The 24980-nt window shown below is 40.4% G+C and overlaps 1 protein-coding gene across 7 annotated transcripts in view; it reads left to right on the forward strand.

Moving 5' to 3' along the window:
- Nucleotides 1–24980, forward strand: part of CCSER1 (coiled-coil serine rich protein 1) — a 436344-nt gene that overhangs the window by 180049 nt on the left and 231315 nt on the right. The window lies entirely within an intron of this gene.

Raw genomic sequence — 24980 nt, forward strand, 5'->3', positions numbered from 1 at the left:
TAGAGTGTTTTCCCATAAATCAAGTCAAATTGGAAGCATTCAGTGATGACATTTCCCTGTGTATATGTATAGAAAAGCTTTTTTATCCTCCATCTCAAGTTATGAGTATAAATTACTATGAATTAGAAGATGCTGTGTTTCTGTGATGGCATCTTTTAGTCTTGATCCTGAAAAATAAGTATAATTTTCCTTTATTATTAGCGCTATGATAGGATCTCACATCTTCTTGACTAAAGAGGGCTTGATCTGCTGAAATGAAGGATGCGTTTTATGTTCAGCTTGCCAGAGTGCCCTTTGCTACCATTCAGTTTGTGGTAATAATAGCTTGGATGTCTTTGCTTTGCCCACACCATTTGCAATATACGGAAATGAAGATATCATGGTTTTAGTGTTGCTTGTCTAGAAGTCCTGAAACTGTCTCTGATATTGTACCTTTACTTTTCATCTTGTGAACAACTTCAGATCACTAAAAGAGCAAAAATGATTTACATGTTGAGTGAAAGTGCGGCATAAAATAGCATTTAGAAAATTGCCAACAAAGCTTATTAAATAGAAGAAGTCTAGTGTATAGGGTTTTGATGCTAAAGAAGCTTCCATTGTGAGTTGTTTTGTTGATTAGGGAGTCTAAAATTTGGATTCTGCGAGAGCAAACAGTTCAGCTGTGGTTTGTATTTACTATCCAAGAGGAAGCGCTAATGTTTTGCTAGTTTTGTGGGACATGTAAATCTAGACTCTCAGCAGTAAACTCACATTGCCTGCCGCGTAGCTCCCTGGGTTACTGCTCCTCCGGCTTTGTCTTTTAAATCTCTCTGCTTACTTATTCTTTCTAAATACTGCACACAATTGTCATTTGATTAAAATGGAAAGAAATCAGTATTGAATTATTCCGAGCAACCCTCATGATTATTTATCGATGAGGAATGCAAAGTAAGAAAGTTGACTTATGCACATGGTTTATTTAAATTTATCCTGAGAATTGGACCTGAGGCGCTCTCTTAAATCCAATCTTGAAATTATGCATTAGCTGGGATGTTGGTCTGAGAACTGTACCTGGCTCAGGCTCTCGGGGGCTTTGTCCAAGGACTGAAGTCCAAGCTGGGCTCTTGGTGGGGAAACAGGGGGCGTGGAACAAGCATTCGCCTCCCAGCTGCACTGTTCTGGGGTGGCTGGTGCTGTAGTGTCGAGTGCTGCGCTGGTGATGACAACGGTCGCTCCAAGCCCGTCCATCACATTGATCAGAAGTAGAGTTTTCAGTAGCTTTCCTGAGTAATAGGAACGTGCAGCAGTTACGAACTTCCTCTCTTTCTCTTAACCTTTTGATTTCCGATCTAATTACTCACCTTCTTGCACTATAAATGTCACAGTAAGGTAGGACAATACCTTCTAATTTCTGCTTGTCTGTTGAAGATACAGTCTATATAATAGAGAATTAAGTCCTAAAAACCTTTTTTAGTTTGATGGTGTTTTGTTTTCTGTTGGGGTGTTTTTGTTTCTTGTGTGTTTGTTTTGTTTGTTTTGTTGTTTTTGGTTTGGTTTGGGTTTTTGTTTCTGAATTACCCATAGCCAGAGCTAAATGTCATGCTGAATTTAACTTCACTGTCTATTCACTGTCTATTCTTTTTTAGAGAGGAGGGTGGAAAGTCAAAGCAGTGCTGATGGGGGATCTAGACTTGGAATAACTACTCAGACCATGGCGCTTCTTTAAATTTCTTTTGTGGAATTCATGGAGTTGCACAGAGCATGATCTAGAACATTGCAAGGTCAATAAATGTCCTATATTAGCTATATATCCACGTGCATACTTCACACAATTCCTGAATTTGCTTTTGTTTAAAGTAGCATGCGAACACATTTTAAAAACTTTTGAAAGCCAATAGGATGCCAACACTTGCTTAGATTAAATGTGTTTGTCTAAAGAAGGGAGTGTTGTTAGTGCTTATTTTACTCTTTCCTTATGGTTTCGTACAGGAAAGGCCTCCCCACTAACCAGGAGCCTGTTGATATGAACATGGATACTATAGGCAGCTTGTTTTAACCTCAGTTACTGCACTTTAGCAGTAAGTGTTTGTGTGCATTGCCTATGAAGAGTTACCAGTAATGTACCGATGCAAAATGGATGTTATTTACCTGGAACTGGAGGGAGTTCCATGTAGGTTGGGAAACCCTCCAAAGAATCAGGAAAAAAATTGTCCTAACCTGGCCCTGTTTACAGCAGTAGATTGAAGATATTAATGTGCACTATATATGTGTGCACGCACAAAATTTCTCATGTCCTTAGAAAATACAGTACACAGCAAGGTATATGCTCTTGCCTGTATAGTGGGTGTATTAGAAAATCTCATTTTGGCTCTAAATTCATTATCCATTTGAAGAGAGTGACTTTGTAACTGGGAATATTACTAAACTTATTTTTATTGCATACTTAGTTTGGATTATGTAGGCACATTGTGAATCGAGCATGTGCCCTGCCAAATGGCTGCTGCAGTTTGCCAGTCATGTGGAAGAGCAAAAATCTCTATTTGATTAGGTGGTGACAGATATTTACATATATATTTCACCATTTCCAAATATGTTCACATAGTTGTAAGCACTTCTATTTTTATAGAGCTAGCTCTTGCCAATCATGCAGAACTGTTAATGGTCCAGATTCAAAGAATCTTGAATAATTGAAGAGCGACTTGGGGATTTTGTTGCTGAAATGCTCGAGTGGAGTCTCACAACTGTCGTCTGCCATATGATGATGTTACCAAGATGCCGACCTTGCTCGACACTTGTTTAAGAAGGAAACGTCTTTGGTTTTGGTTCTGAACCCAGGGACTATCTCTGTATTTAATGCAGCGCATTCTATGTGAATTATGTTCTTTGGAATAACCAACACGTCAAGAAGAGTTACCATAAAAATACTGAAGTAATTTAATGCAGTGCAGAAATTATTTTGGATCACTGTGCTACGCTAATGTTTAAAGCAGACAGCTGGCTTTAAGTAAAACATTAATATATTGGCATCGGAGGTTAATCAGCCTTTTTCAGTGAGATGAATAACAAAAAAGGCAAAAAATACCCCAGAAATGCAACTCTTAGAAGAACACTTGTAAGCTCCCCGTTTCCTAAGAAATTGTCTGTCTTGCCTTCTGGTTTTCCCTTGGCACTTGGCTAACTGTAGGTCATGTATTATGAACATAGTCTAATACCTAAATCGGGATCTTGACTTCATTAACTCCCACCTAAGGAGAGATGCCTCTAGCTCATACGCTCATTTATTTGGCAGTTTCATCAATTCTGGGAGAATTACTGCTTTTTCTTCTGATCTGAAGCATTAAATTGGTCAGTGAAATTGAATCTCAGGTTCCTAAAGAAATGAAAAATATTCCATAATGTGCAGTTTCTATACTAACCAGCAGAAATTTTGTCATAGCCTTTATTGTCATGTAGTAGTGATACACAGGTTTTAAGAAATGGACAACCCACAGGACTTAAGGTTTCAAGTGAGTTTAATTGCCTCGAAGTAGGAAGGTAAAGTAATATATATGCATACAAATTAATTGATGAGGAAGACTAAGAATCTCTCTTAACTATGCACAACTTTGCTTTTTCAGCATCAGTTCTCCTCTTCTTCTCTATAATCCCCATAAGCTTCTCCATGATTGAATGTGAATCTCTCTCTTCCCCAAATACACGCCGATTTTGTGGGCAGGTTATATGAAACCGCCCAGCACTGTCTGGAAACCATCTTGCAATGCATTAAATACAAATGTACACTCAGTGGAGTTTCTAGAAGTACTTGGCATTAAGCAGATGTGACAAAAAGCAGAAATTCTGCTTCCCTTTCTAGTGTGAGCGTCCCTGTGCCAAACCCCGTGATTTGAAACCCATGGTTCCTCTTAGCAGTCTGGCGTGTCCTACCACGGGAATCTGTATAGCTCACAGTTCCTAGGAGCGCTTGCTGGAGGCATTTACTCATCTGAAGCAGTTTTCCTCTCTTCTATCAACCTTTGCATTATGTTCTTGATCCTGGTTATTAAGGTCACCCTCCTTCACCAAAGATTGGGACGGATGAGCATTGTTAGATGTCCACTGAAAAAGATTTACATTGCTGAAACCAAGAACATTTCCATTTGCTCTGTGGGAAAACTCCGCCTTTCCTCCAGATGAGGTTTCTGGTGAAGATAAGGCATTTTCTTCTGAGCGAGTTATGGAATGGTTGGGGCGTTTGCACAGTTCAAGTGACATTGCTATACAGCTGTAGCATATTTTGATGTCTTAAAGAAAAAAAGTAGTCTAACTGCAATGACATCCTTCACTCTTCGTTCCAGGACATCATGAGGCTTTAGTCTTGACAGCTGGAGAGTGAGAGGAAACGAGAGCTGACCTGCCTAGGAACTGGGGTCTACTTCTGTAACCAGTAAAAACTGGGAAGTCTTCTGGCCGTACTTGAAAAGAACAATTAAAAATAATAACCATAAACTATATGCCCTAGGATGTATGATGTGTAGCAGAAGTATGGCAATAACAGATTTATATGTAGAAGCCAGATTATAAATGCATTACGAATACGCTTATGTAACAGGAAAAATGAACTGGAACGTTCATTATTCTTTTAAGGCAGAGTCAAGGCAATGTCACATTATACATTAGCTTGGTCCCATTATTTGTTTGGTATATGAATTATGGAAGTTACACAACATATAACTGCACATCGTCATGCATTTTGATGATGTATTTTTTTTTAAATGATTGTATATATCCTATAAATTGTGTGTAGGCTGCAGGTGTCTGAGAACACTAACTGATCCTGGACTTGCACTGGTGAAATAAACTACAGTTGAAATGTTAATACTTGCTGATAAAGTTGAAGTGGAAAGGGTAGGATTATTTTACTCCTTATTAAAAATTGAATTTTTGGAAGAAGACAGAATTAAAAAATCTCCTTCCTTGTCCAGCTTTGTGTGTACAAGTTTATGGCCAACTACTGTAGGGCCTGATCTTTTCATTTTGCTTTTACTGACCCCGTGTAATAGTGTTATTGTCTGCTATATGGTCAGTCCTTGCTACTCTTCCAGTGCTTGGGCCGACACAACCTTGTCAACACCCAGTTGAGGCCTTTAGTTCTAAATTAGCTTTCAAGAGTGGTGTCTTGAAGGATGCTGGTGAAAATGAATTCTGATTCAGTTGAGGAGTTACCGAAGGTGCACCTTTGCACTTTTATTTCTTTAAACTTCATCATTTTCATGTTTAGTTTCCATACATGATGCTCCTTAAATATTGCCTTTAATTTTCATTTTTGGTGAGGAACAGCATTTTAAGTCTTTGGGATTTTATCTGTGTTAGGTTCTTATTCGCAATTTCATGTCATCAGCCCATTTCACCCCAGCACAACTGGCCTTCTGTCTAGAAAACTAATGCTCTACTGAGACAGTAGGATCTGAAAGTACATTATCATGATAGCTGTGTAGTTAACATGTACTGCTGCTCTATTTCTCATTTTCTCCACCCACTGTCTTAGAGTTTGTTTTAATTCTCTGTTATTGTTTCCTAATTACCTTGTAATCTCTGTGAAATAAGTCATTGTCAGGGAGAAACTGTTTATGTTACAGCAATGTGTTTGCATTGCTCTCGTTGTTTATTTTTCTTTGTAAGCTCTTTGTTTATGGTCTATGAGCAAGAGATTGAAGCAGATAAGGGTGAAGAAAGATTCTGTGGGTGAAGCTCAGTTTTGAGACTTTGGCAAATGGGAGATTAGCACCTGCATTAGCCATGGATTCTTTAACTCTTGGGCAACCTGTTATCTGTTTGCATTTTACTGGAATAGACTGAAAATGAATTAATTGATCCTAGTCTTAATTATCTTCTTATTTTGTTACACTGCACGTAGCCCTGTCTTAATCAAGAGGATAACAAGTAAGGAAAGAATTATTGGGTTTGAGTATCTGAATGCTCACAGGTAAGAACCAATAAGTGCTGGTTAGCTAGAAGCACTCCGAAGGTGTTTGCTCAATTCAGTTTTGTCATAAGCAGCTGTTATTCGGTTGATGTGAGTTGATCTGCATTGATTGGAATAGTCCTGAGTCTGGCATAGTCCTGGTTTCCCTGGCACTCACCAAGAGTGCTTCAGTCTACACCACAGTCTGAATCTTCATTTAGCAGATCTGAAGGGCTGCTCAGACACTGTAGGAATCAGAGCGGAAAGACTCGCAGGTTTGTGGCCTCTGCTTCTAAACTTAGACTCTTTTCAGTTCTTTGTTCCCCACATTTCTGTGGGGCAAAACTGATACGGCACCAAACCTTCCCCCAAAATGTAGGATTTGTGCTGGTTTACTTGAGACTTCCTGCTATGAAGACTTACTGAATTAACTTGGATATTGCTCCCCTTGACTTTTGGTTCTGAAAAAAAGCCCGTAACTTCTGCATAGACTGCAAAACACACAGAAACAAATTATATGTGTACTTTGATTTAGATTACAAAGTGCTACTAATGCTTTCCCAGTTAGTTTCATTCCCTATGGCTGCCACTGAGGGGGTGGTTCATCTTGAATGCTTGTTGCTGAAGTACAATAGTCATTTCAAGACAGTGAAAGATGAACCTCATCTTAAACAAAAACAATGGATTAATATCCTGTACATCTGTTATATAACGAGCTCACTTAAAAATGTGCATGCAACACCATGCATAAATAGTGGATGTTATAACCCATTCTTCATGGAGATGCTAAAGATACTGTGACAAATGTCTCGGGGGGGAAAGAAGGAAGAGACACAGAGGAATATTTTTAGAAGGAAATAGAAGGTTTGTAGGCAGGTTATAAAGCACTATTACACCATCTCCTGTTTTAGTTTATGTTGCTACTTGCAAAATCGAGGAAATGTTTTGCTGAAAATCATTCACATATTTGCTGGTGCGTATCTGATTTTGGAGGAGGGTTTTCTTAGGATGCCAGTAAAGGGTGTGAGGAGAGGTGCTGATTTTCAGACTAGAGGGTTAGATTCACTATTACAGGATTTTCCACTTGCATAAATTGTTGGCCCATAAGGCACTGTGAGCTGTGTGGTTGGTCAGCAGCCACCTCCATCCATCTCTGTCCCTTCCCTTCTGTCCTCCTGCGTCTCGCCCTCTCCTTCATCATGCTTCCACAAAACTTGGCACTTGGGAATGAGAAATGATGGGGTCAAGGGAAGCTTTGCTGTCCAGCCAGCACAGACCTGAGATCCTGAGCTTGTGATACCACCATCTGGCCTCAGATCAACAGGTGAGGCTGGATAGTGGTGATTCTGTCTCGGACAGCAGTGAGAGTCATTCTGCTTTGTGTGTTAGAAGGGCAAGAGAAGAACAATTATAGTGCCAAAGGAATGAGCCATTTGGTGACCGCTGAATAATGTTAAACCATATTAACACAGCTTTATGTTTAGATATGTATTTTCACATTTATCTATCTTTTGTGAGATCTCTTGAGCCTAATCTTATTTCCTTTTTTCCACATTTTGAGACTGAAAAAAACCATTTTCAAATAGTTGAGGTGTCTGTGTAACTTTCCAACATTTTTCTTGGTGCAATGGTAGCTTTGTAGGAGAAGAGCAGGGGATACTAGGACACAACTGCTGTATTAGCTGCTGTCCATCTGGAGTCCCCAGTGTTAAGGTGCAGGGGAACCCCAGCATGCTGCTGCTTTCCCAGTGGTACAGTCCCTAACTGAAGGCAGCATTGGGGCATCTTTTCTATACCAGCCCCCAAGGAACTGCTGTAGCGTTTCACCTTCAGAGAATTTCCCCCTAAGTTCCGGGTTTGCATCCCTACGATTAAATTCAGTTAAAAAGTTCTTTATCTCCTGGCAGAAACTGTTTTGTATCATACAATAAATGGAGAGTTTCCTCTCACTGGCAACTCACAGCTATTCTGTTGTGGATTTAGTAGCATCCAATAGTAGTTTAATAGTGCAGCGAGCTACGTTGCTTTGATAAATTGCTGTTTTAGGTGGACTGCCGACATTTTCCCAAGTAATGCGAAAAAGTGTAGAGAAATAGTATTGTACTTTAAAGTAGCTCAGCAAGATTTCTTGAGACAAAGAAAAGTCACTTCTTCAGTTCAAGGCTGTTTTCTGAACTAAATATAAAAGACCTGGAGAGAAGAGGGTGTGTGTGAAAGCTTTGAAGAAAAGGTCACAGGAATTCTTTACAATGAAAAGCACCAGGCAGGCTGCCTGTAGGTGTCATTGCAAGCTGTCTTGCCTGTACCCAGAGGCCTAATCTTGGAAACAATTAAGTGCAGACTTGTGAGTAACTTTAATTGTGCACCTGCCAAATCAATAAGACAAATTGAAATCTTGCAGTTTTTTAAAGAACTTTAGTTTACAGGTTTCCCTTCAGCTGTTACAACAAAACCATGTAAATGAGATGTGGGGAAACTGTCTGATATAGCTTTGATATTCTATTGCAAGATATCGAAGGGCTCTTTTACATAATACTTGCGCTTTTTTCTTTTGTGCTCTAAATAGGGTTATTTTGCTAAGCACATCAATACCTGGGCAAATAATGATCATAGTTTCTGTTTTCTGTTGCTCCCTGTGATATACTTTTTGGTCTTAAATTCACACTTCAATTGCTTTCTGGGTTTAGAGAAAAGATTGTATTTCGTGTTCATCTGTATTATAAACTAGGTTGTTTGCATACAGTATCAACCCATTAGCCGAGAGAAGAAAACTGTAGACTCTGCTGGGAAATGAAATCGATCTATAATTACCTGGTTAATTGCATTTGCCTATATATTGCGCTAGGCACTATAAACTGTCTCACAAGACGTCATATTTTATCTGTTTTATCATCCGTCTTACAGAACGCTCCTGCAGGAAAGCCAAAATGCTTCTTTTGCAGCTTTTGACAGAAAACCTAATGTAAATACTTGTTCTTACCTGTTCTCCTCAACCTCTTCCATATCTTAATTGGCACAAGATGGGCCTTTTTCGATGTCTTCTGTCTCAACTGAAGATGACTTCGGTACCACTTTTAATGACTTCTTTCCGATTTACTGAGAGTCCTGTTAGGCTGTGCTTAGACATCATCTTCTCCAGCTGTCCTGCTCTTCCTTGAGTCCATCCTTTACCCACTTCAGTTTCTAATGACTACTTCCTAAGAAAAAGTTGTTATCAATGCTTCATTCCCCTTATTTTAGACCTGCCAACAACAAATGTCAAAACATTCTTCTTCAGGTCTTGTCCTTCTGGCATCAGTGGGTATTTGGCTCTTTGGTGGTTCCTCAGCCCAGCAGCCCTGGCTCTCTTACCAGCACCAGCCATCAGTCACTTTTGTGTCCTTTTCTTTTCCATTCACACCTCATTGGATTATCTTATCTGACTACATTAATCTGTCAGATCAAAGGTGAAGTCAGAGCTTTCATAATCTTCTCCAGACATGTTTCATTTTGTTTAAACTAAATCTGAGTGAGTCCAAAGATAAACCCCTTGTATAGTCACATGTAATGTTTATTGCCCTGGTATCAACCCAGCCTCTCTATGCCTTGCAAGGTACCTCTAAAATTAATGATGTGTGCTGCTGGAGTTTCTTCTGGAATCAGCTACACCTTTAGGATGCTGTTGTGTTTGGCTTCCTGATGCCAGTGAGGCTTCTTTCAGGAAGTGTCTTTTATTGAGACAGTCCTTTAGTAAGCTTCAGACGTTTTCTCTGTATAGCGTAGCTCTTTCCACATCAGAGAAGTTATCTTTTGAAGGCTCCCCTTCCCTCCTCCACGTTTGTGTTGCTCAATGGAAATCATCTGCAGCTGTTATTTCTTCCTATGGAACCTCCCACATGTGGCATACAAGTGGATTCGCACAAACCCTATGTGTCACAATGCTGATTCCAACAGCTATGGTTTAGGAAATTATCCGTTTTTTCCCCCATCATCTGTAAAGTCTTCAGCTTTCATATAACTGCGAGAGTACCAAGTCATACAAGGCTTTAGTCATACCAACTCTTACTCTGAATGGACACAGTATTACAGAATTGAATAGGTAATGAATTATACAGCGTAAGTTTCAGCCCCCCTGGAGTTGTGTTTGTGAGTTTTGCTATGCATTAATGACAATATGTACTTTGTAAAGGCCATGAGGATATGATAACTACTGAAAATCAAAGCAAGCCACCAACAAGTATCTCATCCTGCGTCAGGGCTGCAGGTCACAGAAAGTTTCATCCACACATTGGTCACAGCAATTGCTGCTAATACCGTTTTTTAAATGCAGGGTTGATTCACCATGCACAGCCTTCTGTATCCCCTGGCAACCGGAAACAAGATAGATCTGTTCTTGTCTGCTGGCCTTCAAGAACACATCTGCAAAGTCATGTGTTTGCACCAGGCAATCATACAATACTAGAAGCCCACTCCCACTCCTCCTTCATGCAGAATTCCTCATAGAGAATAAACAAAAAGCAGACCTCTATAGTTAGTGCTGTTAATCAACAATTTATTCTAACCCTTGATCGAGTTGTAGGGCGAGTTTTTTGGTATGATGAGAGTTATTTCAGATTCTATCTGTGACTTTTTCATGTATGAGAAATAATACTGCATTTTTTGCAAATTGCTCCTAATATTTAATATAAAATTGAAATCTGAGAGATGTGGCTTTTGTCCTCAGAACTGCTCAGATTTCTATAGCAGCACAGTATCTTATTATTTTATTGCTTGATGTACTGTTAAATTTCATTCTTTAGTTTGACAGCTTAGGATAAAGAAAACACATATTTCCGTATTTCACAAAACATATAAAAATGTGGAACATTTCCTTTAAACATAATACATCAAATGAGTGGCGTATCTTTGTGTAGGTAGCTGGAATTCAATAAGTCAAATGCTTAAAGGCTTGTGTCAAAATAAGCACAAAAGACATAGGTTTTTTTTCCTCAGGCTTGTTTTTCAACAGTTGCGCCCTGTTCTCTTTCCTCCCAGCATCCAGCAATTGATGCTATTTCAAGAAATCATTCTGCTAATAGTCACTCGGCAGACTGTGGGCTGGGTTGTTGGTGCAGTACTCGGAGCTGCAGAGACGCACCATGATGTACAGAAGGCTTGGACCTTTTCAAATCTCTCCTTTCCCTGTTTGTCAGTGGAAAGCGTGAGGAAAACGATGAGATCTGTCCAGAGGAGGTGCTTACTGCACAGTTACAATTTGCATTTACAGAGCAATGGGTTTCTTTCACTTGTAGAATAGCGTTCAGTCACATTTCACACTGGCAATTGTGTGAGAAGTGTATTAATGCAGGTTTGTTTAAGGTTTCCCAGAACTGCTCGTACTGAACTCTTTGGCTGTGACACGGGTTACAACTGCTGCTGGGCACGTATCCATCGCCCTTCTAATTCAGAAACCAAGCAGACTGCATCCTACTGAAGGACAAGCACAACCGAGTGGAAATGGAGCCATCAGACTAGAAGAGATTGCAACCTGACAGCAGAACTTTCTTCTGATCGTATGTAGGCAGCTCCCAGCCCCAGTGTTACAATATGAGTGTTCAATGTTTAAAAAAAGATGTTGAGAAGTTTGTAAAACCATCATTGTGTGCTCTGATGGAAGTACAACTGGCAAAAAATAGTATGTGGCCATTAATTGAGAGGTCTAATAAACTAGATGGGCATAGGTGATATTGATTTCAGCATTCCTTCAACATTGATTTCTTTTATTGAAAATGCAATGTTCCACAGGAATGCTTTGCATCTGCAGTGTATATTTGATCTGTTCGATTCCTGTATTCCAGCACAAACTCTTTGCCAAAGAAACATTCGTCTCTGTTCTCAGAGCAACGTCTTTTCCAAGATCGTCCTTTGTATGCGGTATAAATATATAAATACAAGAGTGGAGGCGCGCGTAACAACACTTCCAAAGAAAACAGCAGTTATTTTTTTAAAGTATTTTTCATTTTAAAAGCTCTTTATATTTTATTGCCGTTAAATGAATGGGAAAGGTGTGCTCAGTTTTTCTCCCTAGTTTTCCTATTAATGTTGAAGGGTAGGAAGAAATTATACTCATTTGTATACCTGGACATAATATAAATGAAAAATGAATATTTTATTGCTAATGGCTTTATAAAATGCTATTCAGATATCTCAGCAAGTTTAATATGTAATTTCGTTGCAAAACACAACAATGAAAGCAAAAGGCTCAGCTGAGGTCTCTAAAAATAACGATAATGCAGTGCCGAAGTACGAGTCCAGGCAACTGGAACTCCCCCTTTCTTTGCAAGTTGCCTCAGTTTCTTAAACTACTTTATATATTAAATATAGTTAAATATAATGTATGTGTCAGCCTAAATCTGAGGAGAAGGGAGATAGCTGGAGGCAGTGGGAAGGCTTTCAGGTTGAGATGAGCAGCATGACAGGAGCAGGGATGGTGGTGGGATGGGTGTGGGGGTGGGAGGCACTGGGAACAGAAGATGCTGTGCAAGAACCCTAAGGGGTAAGAAAGAGCAGACGCTCGACAAATCTTCATTGGAGCTGCTGGGAAGTGGATATTGGCCTAGAAAAGGGAAGAAGAGCAAATAGAGCTGGAAGGACGGAGGAAAGCTGACTGCAGCTGGGGTACTTTCCATGGAACCCTCTGCCTGGGTGGGAGTGAAATTCCGTCTGTCTTGATTTAGCAGCAAACACATAGGGATGTTTAACATGTTTCCTTTAAGCTGTTATTGAGGAATTCAAGACGGTTTTAAGCGTGAAGCCTCTGCATCTAAGTTAAAACACCCCATCAGAAGCGTTTCCATACTGAAATGGTAAAAACCCTTTGGAGAGCTGATGAAGAAGTGAGAATAATTGCAGTCACAACGTTTAGAAAGTGCGAAGTGGCTTGTTAAAACCTCCGTGAAATTCATCGCAATTGAAGACTTCTGAATCCTTTTGAGATAGACGGAAAAATAAAACATAACCTCACATTCAAAACACCGATGTAGAAACCTGGCAATGTTGTTCTTGATGCTTACGAATTAAAATAAAGGTAGAAAACAACCGGACAATTAAACAGCAAATGATTAATGAAAATCAACCTGTCTTCATTATGTTCACATTTAAAAAAGATATTAGTAGTTTTATGAAACATGGTCCTGACCACAGTGTTGCAGGAGATATCACCTGTATCCACATGTACATATGGACAAAGGGATGTACTGCACAGCAACGCATGTGTGGCGGTAGCAAATTCGACGAATCCAGACGCCGGCATAAGCTCTTTGATCGAACGGGCGGGCCGGGCGAGAGTAAGGAGTCTAATTCAATGTGAATTTACCATCCGTACTCTTTAATGAACTCTTAAACAACACTGAATATCAATGTCCCCGAGACCACGTTTTTCCAAGCCTTATATACTCTATACCAAAAGGCCATGCGGCAAGCGCAGGCTACAATTGGTTACACTCACAGTCACTCATCCCCCCCCACTATGGTGATTGGCTGCAGGGCACTGTTCACAGACTGTTCATGCGCAGCGGCAACGCCCCTCCTGCAGCCTGGGTCGAGGGCAGAGCAGCTTCTGTTTACTTTCCTTTTGTCTCTGGTGTCTCAGGGAAATCCTTCCGTGTAGCACAGCCGCATCAAGCCCTGGCTTGTTCACAGCACACAGCCAGAGACTCTCCACAATTCCTCCTTTTTTTTTTCTTTTTGGACAAGCCAGGATTGATTAGCTGTGTGTTCTAATCCTTTTTTGATATGTGATAAAAAACAACTTATACATAACATATAAATAACAACAACAATCAACGTAAACAGTGCACTTTGCAATAAACCTGAGGTATTCCATTGCCGTTTAAATATCGCAATGGATTGATTAAACAAATTCCAAGAACTTTGGTTTAAAGATACTCAACTTATAACAAACGATGTGCTGGGTGTTGATAAACTTACTCAAGAGGTAGTGGTGTTTAAAGATCTACTTATATAACTATAGTACGCATACATGTCACAGCTAAATCAATGCAAAGGTTACACCTCACTCTGTGACCTCCGAAGGTTCTGCTGCAGGGAGTTGACTTGGTTGAGTTTGTTTCAACTCCGGCTTTACTGCTCGGCTTGGAACCCACAATGGACCTTGATCTGTGGAGAGACACATATACCCTCTACCATTAAAAATAACAGGTACTGGTCCCTTCCACAATCCAGTGGTGGGATCACGATATCTCACCATGAATTCCGGTAAAGTGTTTTTCCTTCCTAGTCTGATCTGATAATGATGAATGATCACAGGAGGCTCCTCATGATCTCCAGTTAGACATAAATAATTCAAGGTAAACAACACCTTTGCTAAACGCTGTTGACAATCTGACTCTTCCTGCTTCTGTTTGCTCAAATACCCTTTAATCATTTGATGTGCTCTCTCGATGATTCCTTGGCCTGTTGGGGAATGAGGTATACCTGTAACGTGTTTCACTCCCCATTTCATCAGAAAAGTTCTAACTTTCTGGCTAACATAGGCAGGGCCATTGTCTGTCTTAATCTTTTCTGGGACACCCATTACAGCAAAACAAGCTGTAAGATGTTTACATACATGTAGTGCTTTTTCTCCTGGTAAAGCAGTAGCCCATATCATTTTTGAAAAAGTATCAATTGTGACATGCACATATTTAAGTTTTCCAAATTCTGGCACATGTGTCACATCCATTTGCCATACTTCTAAGGCTTTTAAACCTCGAGGATTGACACCGATTCCTATACCTAACATCTGGCTTCCACACTGAGGACATGCCTGTACAATACTTCTTGCTTCATTTAAAGTTAAATCAAATTGTCTTTGGAGACCTCTGGCATTCTGATGAAAGCTCTCATGACTTTGTCTCGCTTGTTGGAATTTATCTGTTGGAGGCATGTGCTGTACTGAACTTACTAAACTATCTGCAATTTGATTTCCTTCACCTAGACCAAGATTCCATTGATGACTGCGGATGTGAATCACACAACAGGGTTCTTTTCTTTGATTTAAAATAGCTCTCAATTGTACAAACAATTTTCCTAATCGAGGATTATTCGATTGTCTTAACAGGGCATTTTCCATTCTGGGTATTACACCTGCTACATACAAAGAATCTGTGACAACATTTAAAGCAGATTTCAGCCAATTATTTAAGGCCCATATTACTGCCGTGAGCTCTAAAGTCTGCAATGAATCCTCTTTTGAACCTTCAATTAAATGCTGTTTCCATTGACTATTCTCTTGCCAGACACATGCTGCCTGGTGTCTTCGTTTTCCTGCATCTGTATATACTGTAAGGCCTTCAACAGGTTTTGCTTTTACTTTGCTTCTCTCTAACCACTGATTTGTTCTAAGGAATTGCCATAGTTTACCTTTTGGTTGTCGTGAATGTACCTTGCCTATAAATCCTAATAATGCATTCTGTATAGGCATCGAATGTCTCAGCCACCATTCTAAATCGGCTCCATTTATCGGAATACTGATGTCATCTGGTTCCTGACCGCTAATTTCTAATATTCGAGATCTTCCTTTTCGAATCAATTCTCCAATTGCTTCTGGTCTCGTTTGAATACTGAATTTTGGTTGGACACTGAGAAAAATCCACTCTAATAATCGTAAATCATTTTCTGTTTTCAATCTGACAGTGGCACAAAAGGAAGAATCTGTAGCAACATCTATGGGGAATTCCCCGTTTTTGTTTTGCCACTGGCAGATGACTGCACACGGATGTTCTAGATTGCTAATAAGGAGGGAAATTGGTCGATCAGAAAGTCTTCGGCTAGACCAATTTGTCTGTACTTTTTGTGTAATATCAGAAAGACATTTGAGATGCACGGACTCTAAGCTTATTTTCTTAGCTGGATCACCTCCTTTTAGAAGTGAAGTAAGAGGTGCTATATCATTGTTAGTAATGCCTACGCAATTTCTAATCCATTGTATGTCCCCTAACAATTTTTGGACATCATTTAATGTTTGTAAATCAGTATGTAATTCAATTTTTTGTGGACGAATCTGTGCATCACAAATGGACCAACCAAGGTATTTCCAAGGTGCAGACTTTTGAACTTTCTCTGGAGCTATAACCAACCCCTTTTCTTTGAGTTTGATTGTAATTTGGACTATGGAACTTTCTGTGAACTCAGCGTGTTGACAGAACAGAATATCATCCATATAATGATAAATAATTGTTTGTTTCCATGATGCACGAATAGGTTGAAGTGCCCATGCAACATACATTTGGCACAGTGTAGGAGAATTTTTCATACCTTGCGGTAGCACTACCCACTCATACCTTTTAGCTGGTTCCGCTTTGTTTACTGAAGGCAGTGTAAATGCAAAACGCTGTGTATCTTGCTCATGTAAAGGAATGGTAAAGAAACAATCCTTTAAATCTATAATTAGAATATACCAATTTTCTGGTAACATTACAGGTGATGGTAATCCAGGCTGCAAAGCACCCATGGCTTGCATTTGATCATTTACCTTTCGCAAGTCATGTAATAATCGCCACTTTCCACTCTTTTTTGGTATTACAAAAATTGGGGTATTCCATGGACTAGTAGAAGGCTTGATATGGCCTGCAACTAATTGCTCTTCTACTAATTCACGTGCCTTTTGCAGTCGCTCTTCTGTTAATGGCCACTGGTCAACCCAAACTGGGCTATCTGTTAGCCAGGTCAATGGAGGGTTGGGCAACTGCTTTCCAGTGACCACTAAGGAAAAGGTGAAGTAGTTAACACGGCACCAAGTTGCCCCAAGACGTCACGGCCAATAAGCGCCTCAAGGCTGCTTGGCAATTCCATTACATACACCCTAAGGGTAACACATTGACCTTCAGGGAAACTAATCGAAATGGGATCAACACTTATATTTGGAGTAGTTTGACCCCCTACTCCAGCTACAGTGGAAGAGATTGATTTTTGAAGTTTCCAATTTCGTGGCCATTTGAATTGACTAATGATGGAGACATCAGCTCCAGTATCAAGCATTGCATTTACATCTACAACAACAGTAGAATCAGATTGAAATAGTTGCACACGTAACATGGGACGCTGAGTCATTGATGAGGTGAAGCGAACTGCAGGACCGGTCGATCCAAATCCTTTATCATGCCTTTGTGTTGAGGATGCTGGAGGAACTCCTGGAAGCATTGGTAGGCAGTTTTCCAGTGCTACTACCTGAGCTATTCTACTCCCAGAAGGAATAAAAATTGGCGGATGCAGAGTGTAGACCAGGATTTGAACAGTTCCTGTGAAATCTGCATCAATTATACCTGGTATTACTATAAGACCTTTGATACTAGCAGAAGAACGGCCAATCAATAGGCCTCCAATGAGACTATCTTGTCGAAATAAAGGTCCTTTAGCATTAGTTGGTATTCTATGAATTGCAGTATTGGTCAATGTTATATCTACTGCTGTCTCCACATCAACTCCGAGGCTTCCTGCGGTGCTTGGCTTGTTGAGGTGAAAGAAGCCTGGTTCACAGTTGGTCGCTGATTGGGATACAGGTTCGGAGATGTTCTTTGTGTCCGGTAGCTTCTGAACGTATACCATAGTTCGTGATTATTTGTTTTGCTTGTTGCAAAATTTTCCAATCGTGTGGTTCCCATACCGCTGTCTGAGTGTTCATATTTTGAATTACCGGTAGGGCTAATTTTGCTGGAGACCAATCACCTTCTAGAATGGCATCTTTGATGACCCCTGACCATCTGCCACGTCGGGGCTGCGGCTGGTCAGTAGAGTCTATAGGCACCTTTGATTGCATTGTTTGTGAAGGGCAAGCTGGTTTTTGAAACTCAATTTGTTCCTTATTTTTCTCTACATTTGACACTCTTAAGTTAAGTTGTTCAAGCTTGTTGGTAATGACTTGCAGTAACTGCTCTACTGCTTGGGGTGAGCCCAATGATGTAGGAGGAGGCTCACAAAAAACTTCCGCGGGTGCTTGCGGAGGCAAAGTTTGAGGCGGCCCCGGCCCCGGCCCCGGCGGCGGCGCCGGCCCGGCCTCCACGCTTTTCTCGGAGGGAGGGGGGGCGTCCGGCTCGGGGCAGGGCAGAGGCGGAGCGGTAGGAGGAGGGCGGCACTCAGGGCCTCCCACATCCGGACAGTCGACTAGTTGCACTTCCGCCTTCTTGGCACATTGCCCCAGAGACTCGGAGGGGGAAACTTCCGGTCCTTTGTTTACGAGCCGCGCAGTTTCTAATCCGCGTTGCAGATCGGATTGTGAAAGTATTGGCTGAGCCGGGACCCCGCGACCACCCCGAACGGCAGGCAGACCCCACAGAGTAGCCCACAGGCCCCTCTTTTCTTTTGGACAAGTTTTATCAGTCCAGGTTTGTTCTGGGACAAGCGCCTCCGCGGCTCTTAGGGCGGCACGTTGTTCCGATTTCATAACTTCTAATGATTCTAATACGGTTTTCCACAATTCTCTCACAGCTTTAATTTCTTTCTCTTCTTCCCCTCTGATAGTTTTGTCCCACATAGTGTCCCCCACTGATCTCCATTCTGTTGGGGAAAACAAAAGTGGAACCTCTCCAAAGTGTCCCCACTTCTGAGCTAAAAAAATCAATGTGATTAGCTTTTCCTGTGACGATTCAATACCTCTCTTAGAGAGAATAGTCGTCAGCAGTGCCGCGGCTGTTTCAATATCCATTATCTTATCAGCGCGGTCTTAACGTAGGATGCGAGTGGCCAGCTCGACTGGTGCCCGTCTTTTGATATCGGACTAAGCACACTATCCCACACCCCGGCTTGGCTCCGTTTTTATGAACGCTGCTCACCGCAGTAATTTCGATCCGGAGCGATATGCTTTGCTAACGATCCATCCTTCTGCTACCATATGTAGATCCGAAGCGTTATGCTCTGCTAACGAACCATCCTCTGCTACCAAATGTGGCGGTAGCAAATTCGACGAATCCAGACGCCGGCATAAGCTCTTTGATCGAACGGGCGGGCCGGGCGAGAGTAAGGAGTCTAATTCAATGTGAATTTACCATCCGTACTCTTTAATGAACTCTTAAACAACACTGAATATCAATGTCCCCGAGACCACGTTTTTCCAAGCCTTATATACTCTATACCAAAAGGCCATGCGGCAAGTGCAGGCTACAATTGGTTACACTCACAGTCACTCATCCCCCCCCACTATGGTGATTGGCTGCAGGGCACTGTTCACAGACTGTTCATGCGCAGCGGCAACGCCCCTCCTGCAGCCTGGGTCGAGGGCAGAGCAGCTTCTGTTTACTTTCCTTTTGTCTCTGGTGTCTCAGGGAAATCCTTCCGTGTAGCACAGCCGCATCAAGCCCTGGCTTGTTCACAGCACACAGCCAGAGACTCTCCACACGCATGTATAGTTTTTTTGGACATGAGTTTAGTGTATGAGAAAATGTGTACCTTAAGGAAAAAATATTCATTAAGAGCAAGAGCAAATAGATTTTTATCTTGAAAGCATTTTTTCCCAAACCTATCAAGGCAGTTATTTCCGCATATCCAGAAGCATATAAATGTATATCCTGTGTATGTTTTTGTCCTCTTGAATGTAAATGTAGGTGCATCTGTTGTTTGTATTAACGTCTGATGTGTTTTGGCTCCAGCTCGTATCTCGCTGCCAGTATATGATGATACATAACGATGTAGAATATGCATGAGTGTAAGGGAGGGAGAGAAGGCGATTCTGCCATCAGATTTGATCACTCTCAGTTTAACTGATTCCTCATTTTCTAAGTGTTTTATTTGTAAGGGCAGAAAAACAAAGGATCTGTATGCAGGGAAGATGTAGGAGTTTGAGGCCCCCCCTGAGATATTTGCTTATAGATTCTTTGAACAGATGCAGATATTTTCTTCCACATTGAGGCTATGGCTGTAGTATGGACTATCAGTTTAGTTACTGGTAGTGACTGAGTAAAAACACCCAACCAACCAAATGCAAAAACCCCCGTCACTGAACCTACTGTATGAGACAACCGTCATATTTGCTACAAAACTGTGTGCATTTTGAGAAATAAAGGTGTATTTTTGAACCTGAAAGATCTCCTGCAAGGGAAGAAAAGCAATTGAAATAGGCAGCCTGCAGATTAAAATCCCAGGAGAGTACTTGGTTCTCTCCGTTGACTGCTGAAAGAGCAGAAAAAGCTGATGTTATATGATATTATTAGGGAAGAATATACAATAACAAAATGTCAAGGCTGGATGGTATAGTCAGTGAAGTATGAAAGAAACTATAGAAACTGAAAAGGGAGCAGAGTTTTGCTCAAGGAAATCAGTTCTCCGCTGTGTTGTCGACAAAGCGTTTGCGTCTGTGAAAGCGACCCCCTGGTTTTCATTAGAATAAAAATATGCCCGGAGTTGTATTTCATACAGTGTGTGATGGTGGCAGCCCCAGCGCACACGGCGGCCGTCACCCATGCTCCCAAGGAGCTCTTCACAAACAGACCTTAACCCCAAAGTCATCAGCCACGTTACTTCTGCAATTACATTCTGCTTGCAGATAGAACTGAAGGGGTTTTGGAGATTAACTCGAGTTGAATGACATGTTTGGGAAGGTAAAAGTGGTTTTCCCTACATATTAATGGACCCTTCACCCAACCTCTGTGTGCCAGGGATATCTGACCAAGGAAGCTCGTGTTTCTGTTCATTATGAGTCTTGTGAAGGAAAGCTAGGAATACAGATGAGCTGGAAGGATGAGCAATGAAAAATCAAGATTAAGGCATATTTGCTATCAAATAAATCTGTTGGTTATATAGTGATGTGTATTTCATTTTCTATTATGAGAAATGTGACATTTATACGCTTATAAAACGAGGCTGTGTTTTTCCCTCTATATGTTCGCAGTTGTAAACCAGCAACCTCCAATCCTTCACCCTTAATTTAGAGGCTTCATTCAGCTTCCTACTTTGCTTACAATTAAAAAAAAAGTATTTATAATAAGGTTTGTCCTTGTCCCAGTTGGATATTTTCATGTTGCCACTTTGAGACACTGAAAAGCAGATACTAATAGAAATTTGTGCCTGGTACTTTGGTATTCTTACACTTCTGCATTTAATATAAGGAGAGGGGAGATAGCTAGCTTAGGAAAATATTGGGGTAAATTAAATATCTATTCAATATAAATTAAATAATGTGGCAATAGAGTCCAAACTATTTCAAACACTGTAGTCGTGCAACAAACCATGCACTGGTTATATACTCTTGATGTTGCATGCTGGTTATGGGCTTTATAATTAATTTAGCCTAATTAAAAGGCTAAAGGAGCATCTTTCCAGCTATTTTTCAAAGAAGAAATAAATAGCAGTCAATATATCCTTCATCCTGATCCTTCCTCGCTGAAAAAAAAATACTGTGCAAAATATTACATGCAATGTGTTTGCTCAGAGTTGCTGAGAGCTCAGAATCTTCTAAAATAAACAGCACTAGCCATACAACCGCTGGTAAGTGACAGATCAGTGTTTTATCTGAAATAAGGTGAAACTTCCCACTGGCATTTCACAGCGCAGGTGATGAGCTTCGCTTAGACTGTCAGAGGAATCCGGGCTCGTCTGTGCTGGTTGAACATCAGATAATTAAAGCACTAAAGGCGTATTTGACCATCCCCACCTCCCCTGCCAGTGTGAGAAGAGGCAGCGAGAAGCGGTAGTGTCTGTGATGGATGGTTCTCCCTACCATGATAACTCGGGTTGGATGCAAGACCCGCGCAGCCCTCCATGCCATGGGAGCAGCAAGCGCCAGGCACCGTACCAGCAAAGACCCGAAAACAATAATCAAACGTGTCAGCAGATAATTGCACACATTAGTAATTAGTAAGAATCGTTAACTGTACCTACTAATAGAGGGCACATTAAATAGGCTTATGAGTAACCACCTGGGCTGTGTTCAGAGGTATTAGAAAATAGCCCTAAACACATTTTAACGAGGCATTTGCATTCTTGGTGAGTGAGAATGGAGGTGTTGGGGAAAATGAATCAAACATGGTGGGGGGTGGAAGATCATTTCAGGCGTCTGCTATTTTTTCTTACCAACGCTAATTTTGGGTTTGCTGGCCACAATTTTTTACCACAATTTTATTTGCAGGAGGTGTATGTGTCAGTAAAAATCCTTCATGCCATTAGATAATACAGAAATGACAGAAACCCTAGCAGTACGTAGGGAAGCACTGCACTTCCCCTTCTTCTTCGCTACCTTTGATAAAATGGGATAATAATGTTTAAGGTCAATATTTCAGAAAGATGTGGTGCAGACCCATTGATAAATCCATTTGCAGGTCTTTGATTACTTTCAGTATATCAGAACATCGCTACTGAGCTTGCTGACTCCGCTTATTTAATTTGTAGTCCTACTCAACTTCTAAAGTGATGCTTAGTGGCACAACTTATCATACAACTAAAACCATCACCCTGAAAGCCAGTTCAACAGTCGTCCACTATTCCTTAGGAAGAAGCTATAAACTATACAGGTCGTATTTGCTTTTCTTCAGTTCTTATAAAGATTTATTTGATCTCTAGCTCTAATATCCATGGAAGGTTTTCTCTGTCGTTATTGGTTGCTTAGATCAATAAATTGTGATGCTGATCTCCAGAGAAATCAATGTCTGCCAGCGATCATTGCAGGGTTTGCTCTTGGTGAGAAGCAGTTGTAGCAAATTAAATTGGCTCTGTCAGTGGATGGTCCTTGTTTTATGGTACAATTAACAAAGGTTGATACATAGGCCTCTTCCTAGAGAAGAGCAGATTATAGACAAGGGTTTGTAGAGATATTTATGAGGTGAGGTGAATCTGTTTTTATTTAAAGACACCGTGGTACCCGTTCAGTTGCACAATGAGGATGATGGATGTATATTTAGCTGATCAGTTCTAGAAATTAGAAGAAAACTTAAACGTTGATCATTATAATAATGCAGCAGCTATCAACAAAATTCTAATAACGTCCATCTGTTGGATTTTAACAGCCTGCTCCAAATTAAAAAAAACGGTCTAAAAGCACTGAAAGAAAAGCTCACAGGGTCATTTTTGACATAGGCGAGACAGCATTTTCTAAACTGTTGTTGGGATAAATACTTTAGTTGCTTGGTGTTCCGACGTTTCAGAAGTGGAGTTTAGATGATTAGAGCGTTGCAACGTTCCGTGTGCTCCAGAACACTCCGAGGTTTCCAGCAAGGCAGGGAAAAGGCTCAGTCTACAAATCCCAGCTGTGGTATCGCTGTGCATCAAAACCACTTCTTCAAATGTTGCGGTTGCACAGCAAAGTACTGCAAAATCAGCAGATGTCCCAATTAACCCAATTTTGCCTAATATGTATAATTATGGTTCAAATTATGTTTAACATCTACTACAACTTCTAAGATATGATTATAGCCTAATGGTGTAGCATCTTCTACTTAATTTGTAACTAAAATCTGTTAGCTTTAAGCCAGATTTGAAATGATTGCTGCTTTTATGATAACAGGATTGGTTTAGGCAACATCGAATACAATAAAAAGTCCTTGTAGGGTGAATTCCTCACAGGGTTGGGGTTTTATTGTGTAGGGGGTGGTTTAGATTGCAAAGTGTGATCATGAAAAATACCCCGTGGTGGTAAATTCAGGTGGGAGATGTGATGTTTGAAATTGTTAATGTGTCCTTTCGGGAGGGCAAGCTGACAACATCTCTTAAAGCAGCGTGGGGTTTAGAAGGGATTGTTTGAATACCTCAAGAAACAACCCTTTTGGGACTGTCTTTTATTCCCTTTTAGTTTTTTTCTATTCCATGTAAATTAAAAGACAGATTGTCCTCATCTCAACTGGCTTTTGGGACAGAGTGTTCACATAGAAGAGGTCTCCAGTTTAGTCTGACTTTGAGTTTAATCTGAAAGAGCTACGTTTCACTTGCTTTTGGTAAACATTATGCGCCAGTTTCCTTGATGATCAAGTGGAGGAGTCAGTGTTAAAATTTGTAATGTTTCTAAATAGCAGAGTGATGGATTCAACACAAATACTGGCTTTCTGACATGTTGTAATCTCCCTTATTCTCAACAACTTCTCCGTGTTGCACGGGTTATAAACTCACTTTTTCATAGGTAATAATTACCATGGCCCCCTCTTCTTTACTTATGTCCCGTTCATTAAGCAAGTAACTGTTGTCTTTTCTTTCAGGTACGATGTAATTAATACTTGTCTAATTAAACTCAGCGATTTTCTCAGTAGGTGTCAACTTTGAAGTCTGTGTCCTCTGTTTCAGATCAGCCATAGGGGTTTCTTATGCAAAATTTCGTCTTCGTTTTCCTCCTGTACCAGCTGGCTGAATAAACGATGATATCTGCATAAAAATCTGGTGCTGAATGACCTGTTAGGACATCATGGGTGGACTGTTATTCTTCACTTGAAGAATTTGGGCTTATCAAAGGGGTCGTAATAGATTCCCAGTGATGTGAAAGCAAATATCTGATTAGTTAATTGTACAAGCTGAATTCATTAAATCAATCTGCATTGCAGTGCCACAGTGTGAAAAGAAAATGAACTTCTGGCCCATGCAAACTTGTTTTCTTATCTTCTCCATTACATCTTTTCTGTTTTATTGGTGGAGGTGGATTTCTTCACTTTAGCATTGAAGCACTTATTTCCCAAGAAGTATCATATATTCTAGATTTCTCCAGAACAGTCTTGGTATTATTTCTGTATTTTATTTTTAAATCCAGATTTTGTTCTTCTGTTATTATTACTGTTCCAAATTATTAAGAGTTTCCACACTTCATATCTGTCCCATCTGTAAAAATAATGACCAGTGTTAGGTTAACAATTGGACTTGATGATCTTAAAGGTCTTTTCCAATGAAAATTGTTCGATGATTATGTGATTCTATTCTAACCAACAGGTTACTGAAATATTGCCTTAAAAGCAGTGGCTTTTGAGATCAGTCTTGCAAGCATTTTGACTAGATATGTCCATCGAAGTGTACTGGCATAAATTGTCTTTGCTGTTCACCGTTTTTTTCATGTATTAGTGCTTGTTTGTAAGATATATTGACTCATGTGAAAGCTTTTATTGACTCATATGAAAGTGATCTTTTTAAAAATACTGCCCTG

This window comes from Patagioenas fasciata, chromosome 4 (genome assembly GCF_037038585.1).
Source record: "Patagioenas fasciata isolate bPatFas1 chromosome 4, bPatFas1.hap1, whole genome shotgun sequence".
NCBI lineage: Eukaryota > Metazoa > Chordata > Aves > Columbiformes > Columbidae > Patagioenas > Patagioenas fasciata.